Source organism: Brassica napus, assembly GCF_020379485.1.
Source record: "Brassica napus cultivar Da-Ae chromosome A6 unlocalized genomic scaffold, Da-Ae chrA06_Random_12, whole genome shotgun sequence".
Lineage (NCBI taxonomy): Eukaryota > Viridiplantae > Streptophyta > Magnoliopsida > Brassicales > Brassicaceae > Brassica > Brassica napus.
The window spans coordinates 18,290-29,482 of record NW_026014050.1 but is presented as its reverse complement, the minus strand read 5'-3'; the positions used below and the strand labels follow the sequence as shown (position 1 = coordinate 29,482).

Genomic DNA, 11,193 nt, shown 5'->3' with positions numbered 1-11,193 from the left:
AGGTTTAGGCACTATTTTATCATTTAAACACGCAACATCACAATTTTTTTACATAAAAATAAACCTATTGGTTTTGTGCATATGGTACTCTCTCTCTAAATAAAAATGTCCTAAACAATTATAGATATTAATGGATAGGTAATTAAAGAACATATTACAGATCGTATATTTGTTTTTAACAAATCTTAATCTAAAAATGCTGAAAATCATTCCATTCTCACTGTCCAATCAACAGTCAGTGCGTATCCGTCACGCGATAGCTCATTGGTTCCTGATTTTACACGCGCGTCTAGTGTTTGTTCGGACAGAACCATACCTTTTCAATTTATTATTATATTAAATGTTTTGTTTTCCACAGGCACTTTCTCTCACTACACAAGACTCGTTTTTTGTTGAGAAGAAAGAGAGATAAAGGTAGTAGCTTTTTTACGGTTCACACACACACACACATTGGAAGGGGTAGGGTTTTAATCTTACCTTCTCTCTCGCCATCCATTTTCCCCCCAAACCTGAGAAAAATCCTCTGAGATTTATTCAAAAAAAGCAACTGAAAACCCTAAAAGGAAGTGACTTTGTGCTCCACAAGGTCTTCAGAGTGACAACCCTAGTCTTAGTTTCTTGCTTCTCTCCTGCTTTACAGCTTGATTTTGGAACCCTAATCCGCACCAAAGATGTCTCCTTTTGCTTGAGGGGCTGTAAAGTTCGACCTTTATCGATCCCTTCTGCTTCGATTTCACCGTCATGCCACTGCTCAGCAACCTCATCTCGGTCTAGTAGGTATGGATTCCCCCTCTAAGCTTGAGGCTTTAACTTCCCCTGTGATGAGATTTTGATCTCCGAGTTGCATGCCCTTGTAGGTGGGAGAAGCAGCCATGGAAGGGGACGAGCGAGGAGTCTTGCTGGCTTGTGTTATTTCGGGTGCCCTCTTCGCTCTTTTCGGTTCCGGTTCGTTTTGGATACTTTGGTCTGTTAATTGGCGGCCATGGCGGCTTTATAGGTAACAAATCTATATAATTTAGGTTGATAGATACTCTGTAGAGTTAGTAATTAGCTAGAACTGGAGTTGAGTCAATGTTTTCTATATTGGCAGCTGGATCTTTGCTAGAAAATGGCCGAAAGTACTGCAAGGTCCTCAGCTAGATGCGCTATGTGGTTTCCTATCTCTTGTTGCTTGGATTGTGGTGGTGTCCCCTATTGCAATCTTGATTGGTTGGGGTTGTTGGCTGATTGTTATATTGGATCGACATATCATTGGACTTGCGATTATAATGGCTGGAACAGCGCTTTTACTGGCGTTCTACTCAATCATGCTTTGGTGGAGGACACAGTGGCAAAGCTCAAGTACGTTTGCAGTCTTTTCTATCTGACTTTCTTAAACTAGTTTCTTTGGCTGACTCATCATAGGCTGTTTTAGGTAGTATATATCGTGAATGAAGTCTTGAACTTGTTTCTTTCTTTCTCCTTTTGGCTAAACAGGAGCTGTTGCTTTACTTCTCCTTCTTGGCGTTGCCTTACTCTGTGCGTATGAACTTTGTGCTGTCTACGTTACGGCTGGTGCGCATGCATCTCAGCAATATTCTCCTTCTGGTTTCTTTTTCGGTGTTTCGGCAATCGCGTTGGCAATTAACATGCTCTTTATCTGCCGCATGGTCTTTAATGGTAAAGCTTTCGCAATCCTCACATGGCTTCTCAGTTATGACATTGCAATTTTGACTTCCAGCCTCAATCTAAGTTGTTGAATTATTCAATTGTTTCATCACCACAGGAAACGGGTTAGATGTGGACGAGTATGTGAGAAGGGCATACAAATTTGCTTATTCAGATTGTATAGAGATAGGCCCTGTGGCTTGTTTGCCAGAACCACCTGACCCCAATGAACTTTATCCTCGGCAAACCAGCAGGTACTTCTTCTTTTTTCTTCTATTAATCAGCTGTAGTTCGTTGCCTACCTGTTTTTTTCCTTGAAAATAATTTAAATATTTCCTTTTCTTTCTTGCAATATTTGCAGGGCTTCACATCTTGGCCTCCTGTACCTTGGATCCCTCATAGTTCTCCTTGCCTACTCGGTCCTATATGGTCTCACAGCTAGGGAATCACGTTGGCTTGGAGGCATTACATCAGCTGCAGTTATTGTTCTTGGTACATACTACATAGAGAATTTCTATTGCATATATTTAGAGGAGAAGCTTGTTGTCGGATTATTTCTTAGTTCTAACTCATGCTGATGCTTAATATTTTTCTAGACTGGAATATTGGGGCATGCTTGTATGGGTTTAAGCTTCTTCAAAACCGCGTTCTGGCGCTTTTTGTTGCTGGCACTTCTCGAATTTTCCTAATATGCTTTGGCATACACTACTGGTTTGTTTCTGAGCTAAAAAATATTACTTATTTAAAACGTTTAAGTTTGTTCCCTACACGGCATATAATTTATTGTGTCTTCTGTTGTTGCAGGTACCTAGGGCATTGTATTAGTTACATTTTTGTAGCATCGGTTCTATCAGGGGCTGCTGTTTCCCGTCATCTGTCGATAACAGACCCATCAGCTGCAAGAAGAGATGCCTTACAGAGCACAGTGATCCGCTTGAGAGAAGGTTTTCGAAGAAAAGAGCAGAGTAGTTCTTCAGGTTCTTCAGATGGTTGTGGCTCAAGTATTAAAAGAAGTAGTAGTATGGATGCAGGCCATGCTGGTTGTGCTAACGAGGCTAATCGTACCACAGAATCCTGTGTGGCTGACACTCTAACTCGTACAGGCAGCTCTCTTGAGTGTATCAATAGCGACAAAAGCGTAGAAAGTGGAAGACCAAGCTTGGGTTTGCGTAGTAGCTCATGTCGTTCTGTGGTCCAAGAGGCTGAAGCAGGAACGTCTTATTCACTGGATAAAGTTTCTGATCCGAATAACACTCTGGTCGTTTGTTCAAGCAGTGGAATTGACAGCCAAGGTTATGAGTCTAGCACATCGAATTCTGCAAACGAGCAGATTTTGGATTTGAATCTGGCTCTTGCGTTTCAAGATCAGTTGAACGATCCTAGGATAGCCTCGATGCTTAAAAGAAAGCGAAAGAAGGTGATCTTGAACTGACTAATTTGTTGCAAAACAAGGGGCTGGACCCTGACTTTGCTGTCATGCTGAAGGAGAAAAATTGGATCCAAGCATATTGGCATTACTTCAGAGGAGTAGTTTGGATGCAGATAGAGATCACCGCGACAACACTGACATTGCAATAATTGACTCAAATAGTGTTGACAATACTCTTCCAAATCAGATATCTCTATCTGAAGAATTGAGGCTCCGGGGGCTCGAGAAGTGGCTTAAGCTGTCCAGACTTGTTCTGCACCATGTAGCGGGCACACCAGAGAGAGCGTGGGGCCTCTTCAGTCTTGTATTTATTCTTGAAACAATCATTGTAGCCATATTTCGTCCGAAGACCATAACGATTATAAATTCCAGTCATCAGCAGGTGAGTTCCACTCTTTCTCAAGTTGGTGCTTGTAACATTTATGAAGGTTATTTATATCTTTGCTAACTCACTTGTTACCTAATTGTAGTTCGAATTTGGTTTCTCGGTGCTCCTCTTGTCACCTGTTGTCTGTTCAATAATGGCTTTTCTTCGGTCGCTTCAAGTTGAAGAAATGGCGTTGACATCAAAATCTCGCAAGGTATGGCTTGTCTCGTTAGCTTGGCATGTTCATAGTACTGGTTGCGGGCAATGCAGATATACCATGTGATGTTTATGTGGTCTAAATAACGTCTCTTTCTATGTTTTCAGTATGGCTTTGTCGCCTGGCTGCTGAGCACATTAGTTGGATTATCACTCTCTTTCTTGAGGTACGAGGGCTTATGTCATTTACTGAACTGCTACTAACTTTCCCCTCATGGTCCCATTTTGAAATTCTGATTACAAAAATCGTGACTGCTTCACTTTTGCAGTAAATCGTCAGTACTATTGGGAATATCCTTGACTGTGCCCCTCATGGCAGCATGCCTTTCTATTGCTGTTCCCATATGGATGCATAATGGGTATCAGTTTTGGGTTCCACAGTTATCATGCGGTGATCAGGTTAGAGATTCACGTTTCCGAGGATGAAGGTCTGTTCTATTTCCCCTTGGCTAGTTTCTCTCTCTTTTTTGCCAGATAAATATATCTAAATAAAATTTCTTTCCATTTTAGGGGATTATTCTTTGGATTTGTGTTGTGGTGTTTGTGGGATCTGTAATTGCTCTTGGTGCAATCATATCTGCTAACCTTTGGATGATTTGAAGTACAAACTATTCAGTGCCACAGAAAACAACTTCACGTCACCATATACATCTTCTGTATACCTTGGTTGGGCGATGGCATCTGGAGTTTCCCTAGTTGTTACTGCCATTCTTCCAATAGTCTCATGGTTTGCAACATATAGGTTCTCCCACTCTTCTGCTGTCTGTCTCGTAATATTCTCAGGTAATTTGTGTCTTCTGCTTGTTTAATCTGTTCTGGGTGGGCTTTCTTTTTTCTCTAAGTAATATTTCTGTGCCTTTTTATCTACTTTCTAGTTGTTCTCGTGGCATTTTGTGGAACATCGTACATGGAGGTTGTGAAATCTAGAGATGATCAGTTGCCCACAAAGAACGATTTTCTTGCGGCCTTGCTTCCACTTGCATGCATTCCGGCCCTACTTTCACTATGCTGTGGGATGCTTAAATGGTGCATGACTGTTTCTTCTTCTCATTGCCCGTTAAACCTAACTCTCAGTTTCACTGAAATATCCTTTTAACTGGTTTTGTGGTTCTTTGCAGGAAGGACGATTGTTGGATACTGTGAGGTGTGTATATTTTTTCGTTTCTTTCTTCTTTTTTTTCTTTTTGTTGCGATATCAGCTGTGATTATTGTAGTCAGACCATGACGGTAAGTGGTTGCTCACAATTCTCATGTTTTGATTGATGTTATCCTGATCATACATCTTTTGTTTCAATTATAACATAGGTGTGTGTTTTTTCTTAGTTCTTCTCCTTTATGGTAGCTTGGTGTTGGTTTTGGGTTAAACAGTTTTCTTTGACCAGGAAGCAGACATTTTTTTTGCTTTCTGCCTTTTGTTGGTTTTTTTTGGCAGCATTCCTTGTTGGATTGTTCACGTGAACCCCATCTCTTATTTTCGTACCAGTAGAGAGGACGACAACCCTACCGAAACAACCCCCATCTGATATTTTACCAATTCCGCATAGCTACATTACAGCGCAGAGAGCTCTGGAAGAGCTCAAGCCAGCATTATTCGAACTGGCGAGCTTACTGAGCTAACCACATAGAGCTCAACTCACAGAACTGTGGCTTCTCCTGTTCATGTAATCGAACGATGTTTAACTTTTTTTTCTCTAGGTTCTCTATCCCCACCAAGGGGTATATTCTCCAAGGGTATTACCAGTGTAGTCTATGCTCATGCAGATTGGGAAAGAATGTCAGGTATGTTCAGCCACTTGGGTACTAAATTGTTGCTCTTAATCTTTTTTTTTCCTATTCTTCTGATATGTTCTCTGCTACGTTTGTGAAATAATGACCAATAAAAGATTAAACTGATGAACTTTCATATTGTTTTGTATTGATTGGGATTCTTCAGTGCTGCGTTTCTCGTCCTTTATGGAATTGCATTGGCAACTGAAGGGTGGGGTGTTGTTGCTAGTCTGATAATATATCCTCCGTTTGCTGGTGCTGCTGTATCAGCTATCACCCTTGTAGTAGCATTGGGTTTGCTGTTTCTCGCCCGTGTTTGACTCTTGAGGTTTGTGTTCTTTTGTTTAATTTATCTGTTCCTTAGTATAAATAATAGTGGTTGGTAATTCATTCTCCTCCATTACATACACACACACATATATGTATCTGTTGTGTACTCTCTTTGCTGATTCTGTCTGATGGTGTCCAGATGATGGAGGTTGCTGTACGTTTTCTTAGCAAGGATACTGTTGTGCAAGCTATCTCTCGATCTGCCACTAAAGTATGTTAATTCTGATGTCTTTCTTAGTTTTCTCTTGAAAAATCTATGTTGAATATTGGTGGCCTTAATTTAACGTATTCACATGCAATAGAGCTTCATGGGATGCAAAATTTCTTACGCATTTTTGCAACTTGTTAATGACAGACGAGAAATGCTTTATCCGGCACGTATTCAGCTCCCCAAAGGTCCGCCAGCTCTGCAGCTCTTCTGGTTGGGGACCCCTCTGCAATGCGTGATAAAGCAGGGAACTTAGTGCTTCCTAGAGATGATGTCATGAAATTAAGGGATCGTCTCAGGAACGAAGAAAGAGTTGCTGGATCCTTCTTCTACAGAATGCAATGCAGAAAAAGATTCCGCCATGAACCACCTACAAATGTGGATTACAGAAGAGACATGTGTGCTCATGCAAGGGTTTTGGCACTAGAAGAGGCAATTGATACAGAATGGGTGTACATGTGGGACACGTTTGGTGGCTATTTATTGCTATTGTTAGGTTTGACAGCTAAGGCGGAGAAAGTTCAGGTGATCCCTGATTCTTAATTTTCCATATATACATACTCCTTTATCTTTTTTCTAACAAAGGATTCTCACAATGTTGTAGGATGAGGTACGCTTGAAACTCTTCTTAGATAGCATTGGGTTCTCTGACTTAAGTGCCAGAAAGATCAGTAAGTGGAAGCCAGAAGATAGAAGGCAATTTGAAATTATCCAAGAGAGGTACATGTTTCTTTTAATTAAGCAAAATATGGTTTAATTAAGCTGAACCCGGTGCTTATCGTTTTTCTGTATTGTAAACATAGTTATCTGAGAGAGAAAGAGATGGAAGAGGAAATCCTCATGCAGAGACGTGAAGAAGAAGGTAGAGGTAAAGAAAGAAGGAAAGCTCTTTTGGAGAAGGAAGAGCGCAAATGGAAGGAAATTGAAGCTTCCCTTATTCCATCTATGCCTAATGCTGGTAGCAGAGAAGCAGCAGCTATGGCAGCCGCTATACGTGCTGTTGGGGGTGATTCTGTCCTTGAGGATTCCTTTGCAAGAGAGAGAGTATCGGGTATTGCACATAGGATACGTACAGCTCAACTAGAACGACGTGCACAGCTGGTAATTTTTTTATTTATATTCTGTAAGTGTACATTCTAAAGATGCTGATTACTACGAAGTTAGCTAATACAAGTTATTACCAGACTGGAATTGCTGGTGCTGTTTGTGTTCTTGACGATGAACCAATGATAAGTGGTAAACATTGCGGCCAAATGGACGCAAGTGTCTGCCAGAGTCAGAAGATTAGCTTTTCCATTACAGCAATGATCCAACCCGATTCCGGACCTGTATGCCTTTTTGGCACTGAATATCAAAAGAAAGTGTGTTGGGAGGTTCTGGTTGCTGGTTCTGAGCAAGGAATTGAAGCTGGCCTAGTTGGGCTTAGGTTGATCACTAAAGGTGAGAGGCAGACAACCGTTGCCAGAGAGTGGTATATTGGTGCAACTAGCATAACTGATGGAAGGTCTGTCTTTTTTCCTCTCAAGTCTCCATATTGTCCAATTTTATTTCTCATGTTCTTCAGTCATATTTATATATCTGTGGTTTCCATCTCAGGTGGCATACAGTGACAATCACTGTTGACGCTGATGCGGGGGAGGCTACTTGTTACTTAGATGGTGGGTTTGATGGCTACCAGACTGGGTTACCTCTAAGTGTCAGTAGTGCCATTTGGGAACAAGGAGCTGAAGTTTGGTTGGGTGTTAAGCCACCTATAGATGTCGATGCATTCGGCAGATCAGATAGTGATGGAGCTGAGTCAAAGATGCATATAATGGATGTTTTCCTTTGGGGGAAATGTTTAACTGAAGATGAGGCCGCTTCTTTACATGCAGCCATTGGCATGGCTGACTTGGACATGATTGATTTGAATGATGACAACTGGCAATGGACGGCTTCACCACCCAGAGTATGTTTCCTCTTGTTGAATGTTGGCATCTTTTATTCTGATTATGTTTAAGGTCATACTGATTCTCGTTTGTGTTCTTCCCTCTTTTACCAGGTTGATGGTTGGGATAGTGATCCTGCCGATGTGGATCTGTATGATAGGGACGATGTAGATTGGGATGGACAATATTCCAGTGGAAGGAAAAGAAGATCAGGTCGGGATTTTCTATTTGTGCGGATTCGTTTTCAAGAAGACACAGGAAATCCAGGATGGAGACGCAAGAAGAAATAAATCAAAGAATGCGTTCAGTTGAGTTGGCTGTCAAAGAAGCTCTCTCTGCACGTGGCGATAAGCAATTTACTGACCAGGAGTTTCCTCCAAATGATCGCTCTTTATTCGTGGATACACAGAACCCCCCTTCAAAATTGCAGGTAGGAATTGAGATTTTTTTCTCCTTTTGTTATTGGTTGATTATTTTTGGACTCATACTCCATCTCTAAGTAGGCTAGAAATCAACAACTTGAATGGCACTCTAACCTTTTCGAGCTTGTCAGGTTGTTTCTGAATGGATGAGACCTGATTCCATTGTGAAAGAGAACGGTAGTGATTCCCGTCCCTGCTTGTTCTCTGGGGCTGCAAATCCATCAGATGTTTGTCAGGTTTGATCACTTAACATTTTTAATATGTGATACATCTTTCTGATGCACAAAATATTATTCTTGACCAAGTTTTTCCAGCTGTATGATTGATTGGTTTGACTTGTTCTATAGGGGCGTTTGGGCGATTGTTGGTTTTTAAGCGCTGTTGCAGTTCTTACTGAAGTCTCACAAATATCTGAAGTGATCATTACTCCTGAATACAACGAGGAAGGAATCTACACTGTTCGCTTTTGTATTCAGGTTGGTATCTTAAAATTCTTTCACTATGCTGCATTGCTCTCGTGATGATCGTTTCTTGTAGCTTCTTCTTCTTTATTGCTTTCAACTTGCAGGGTGAGTGGGTTCCCGTTGTTATCGATGATTGGATTCCATGTGAATCACCTGGCAAACCAGCCTTTGCTACTAGCAAAAAGTTCAATGAACTCTGGGTCTCCATAGTGGAGAAAGCATACGCCAAGCTCCATGGTTCTTATGAGGCACTGGAGGGGGGACTGGTTCAGGACGCACTTGTTGACCTAACTGGAGGTGCTGGTGAAGAGATTGACTTGAGGAGTGCTCAAGCACAAATTGATCTTGCAAGTGGCAGATTATGGTCTCAATTGTTGCGCTTTAAGCAAGAAGGTTTCTTACTTGGTGGGAAGTCCATCAGGATCTGATGTTCATGTATCTTCCAGTGGCATTGTGCAAGGCCATGCTTACTCCGTCTTACAGGTATGCCATGCTGGTTTGGTTGTATTTTTGATATGCTAATTAGGGGAACTCGTTTTAGAAAATTGACTTTGTGTTCAGGTGAGAGAGGTCGATGGGCACAGGCTGGTTCAGATCCGAAATCCGTGGGCCAATGAAGTTGAGTGGAATGGTCCCTGGTCAGACTCATCCCCAGAGTGGAGTGATAGGATGAAGCACAAGCTGAAGCATGTTCCACAGGTAGTTTCTATCAAATATCGTATGGTTCCAATCTTTGAAGTATGTTGCTGCATACTGATTCTTATGTGCATTATGTTCAACAGTCAAACGAAGGTATATTCTGGATGTCTTGGCAAGATTTCCAGATTCATTTCAGATCAATATATGTTTGCCGGGTATACCCTCGTGAGATGCGCCACTCAGTCCATGGCCAATGGCGAAATTACAGTGCCGGTGGCTGCCAAGATTATAGCTCATGGCATCAAAATCCACAATTCCGGTTAAGGGCTACTGGTTCTGATGCATCTTCACCGATTCATGTTTTCATCACTCTAACTCAGGTACATCATGCTTTTTCTTGATTAGAACCTTTTTAGTTCGGCTATTTCTTGATCATAAGATGAACCTCATTCTCCCAATGGTTACTTAACAGGGCGTGGGTTTCTCAAGAACAACTCCTGGGTTTCGTAACTACCAATCAAGCCATGATTCGCAGTTGTTCTATATTGGAATGAGGATTCTTAAAACTCGTGGACATCGTGCTGCCTACAACATCTTTCTTCACGAATCTGTTGGTGGAACAGACTATGTGAATTCCCGAGAGATATCATGCGAAATGGTTCTTGATCCTGATCCTAAGGGATATACCATTGTCCCGACCACTATACACCCAGGGGAAGAAGCACCTTTTGTTCTTTCAGTCTTCACAAAAGCCTCCATTGTCCTTGAAGCTTTATAGTTCCCTTATAGGCACAGATAGATGGCTCTCTCTCTCTCCACCAACTGGCATGCCATGAAAATTGTCCTAGCGGCCTCATTTCTCAATGCTAAAGACTGGTTTACCCGCTATCAGGTGAATGTTAGAGAAGGTAGATTACTTGCAAGAATTGCTCCATCCTGGTCATATCATTCATTCAAACATGGCTGTGCTTAACCGCATCTGATCTGGTAGCTGGCCATTATCGCTTGTGAATCTTGGAGGTCTTGGGATAAATGTGTTGGTTGTTTTCCTGATCTGCATCACCAAGCTACCAGCTGAGAGGATAAGCATCACTGGAGAAAGCACTTACCAGCATTGCATCAAATGTACATTTGTAGGTATGGTGACAAAGTACAGATTAATTAAAATGTAGAATGACTTTCTTAAAAAAAAGGATTTGGGACTTGTTAGGTATTATGACAAAGTACAGATTAATTAAAATGTAGAATGACCATTTGCTTTCTTCGTGTCTTCAATTCTCTTCTCTCCAATTTATAAACAAACAGTCTGTATCTTGGCTTTTCCTACCGACGCTGAAATTAGGAATTCCAATTTTTACAATTTCTCTTAGAGCACAAGTTTCTCTCTCTGTTTTGCGTTTTTCGGGTTTTCCTTTGTCATCTGGGTCTTGACTATTTTGTCGGCCCAATGTTTTATGTATGCCGAAAACAAAGCAGTGTAAGGATATAAAGAGAATGAAAATAAACCCCATATGGGAAAAGCTTAACCACACTATTGAAACTTGAAAGTAACCAAGATCTGTTTCAAAATTCACATGGTAATATCATCGAACAGGTTGTTAATAAGTTTAAATGTTCTTCCTATCTCAATAATATAAGATTCTGGAGAAAGGCGTCGTATGCTTCAACAAATGGATGGGTGGTAATGGAAAGATGGGTGGAGAGCCCGCTGATTTTGACTATTAGAATTACCTTATTATATTGGGTACAAATAAGAAACATCCCTGTGAACCACTG

General features: G+C 41.2%; 1 pseudogene; it reads left to right on the top strand.

Moving 5' to 3' along the window:
• The first annotated feature begins 496 nt into the window (after window positions 1–496).
• LOC125594352 lies at window positions 497–10,678 on the top strand (annotated as a pseudogene).
• Window positions 10,679–11,193: the final 515 nt, after the last annotated feature.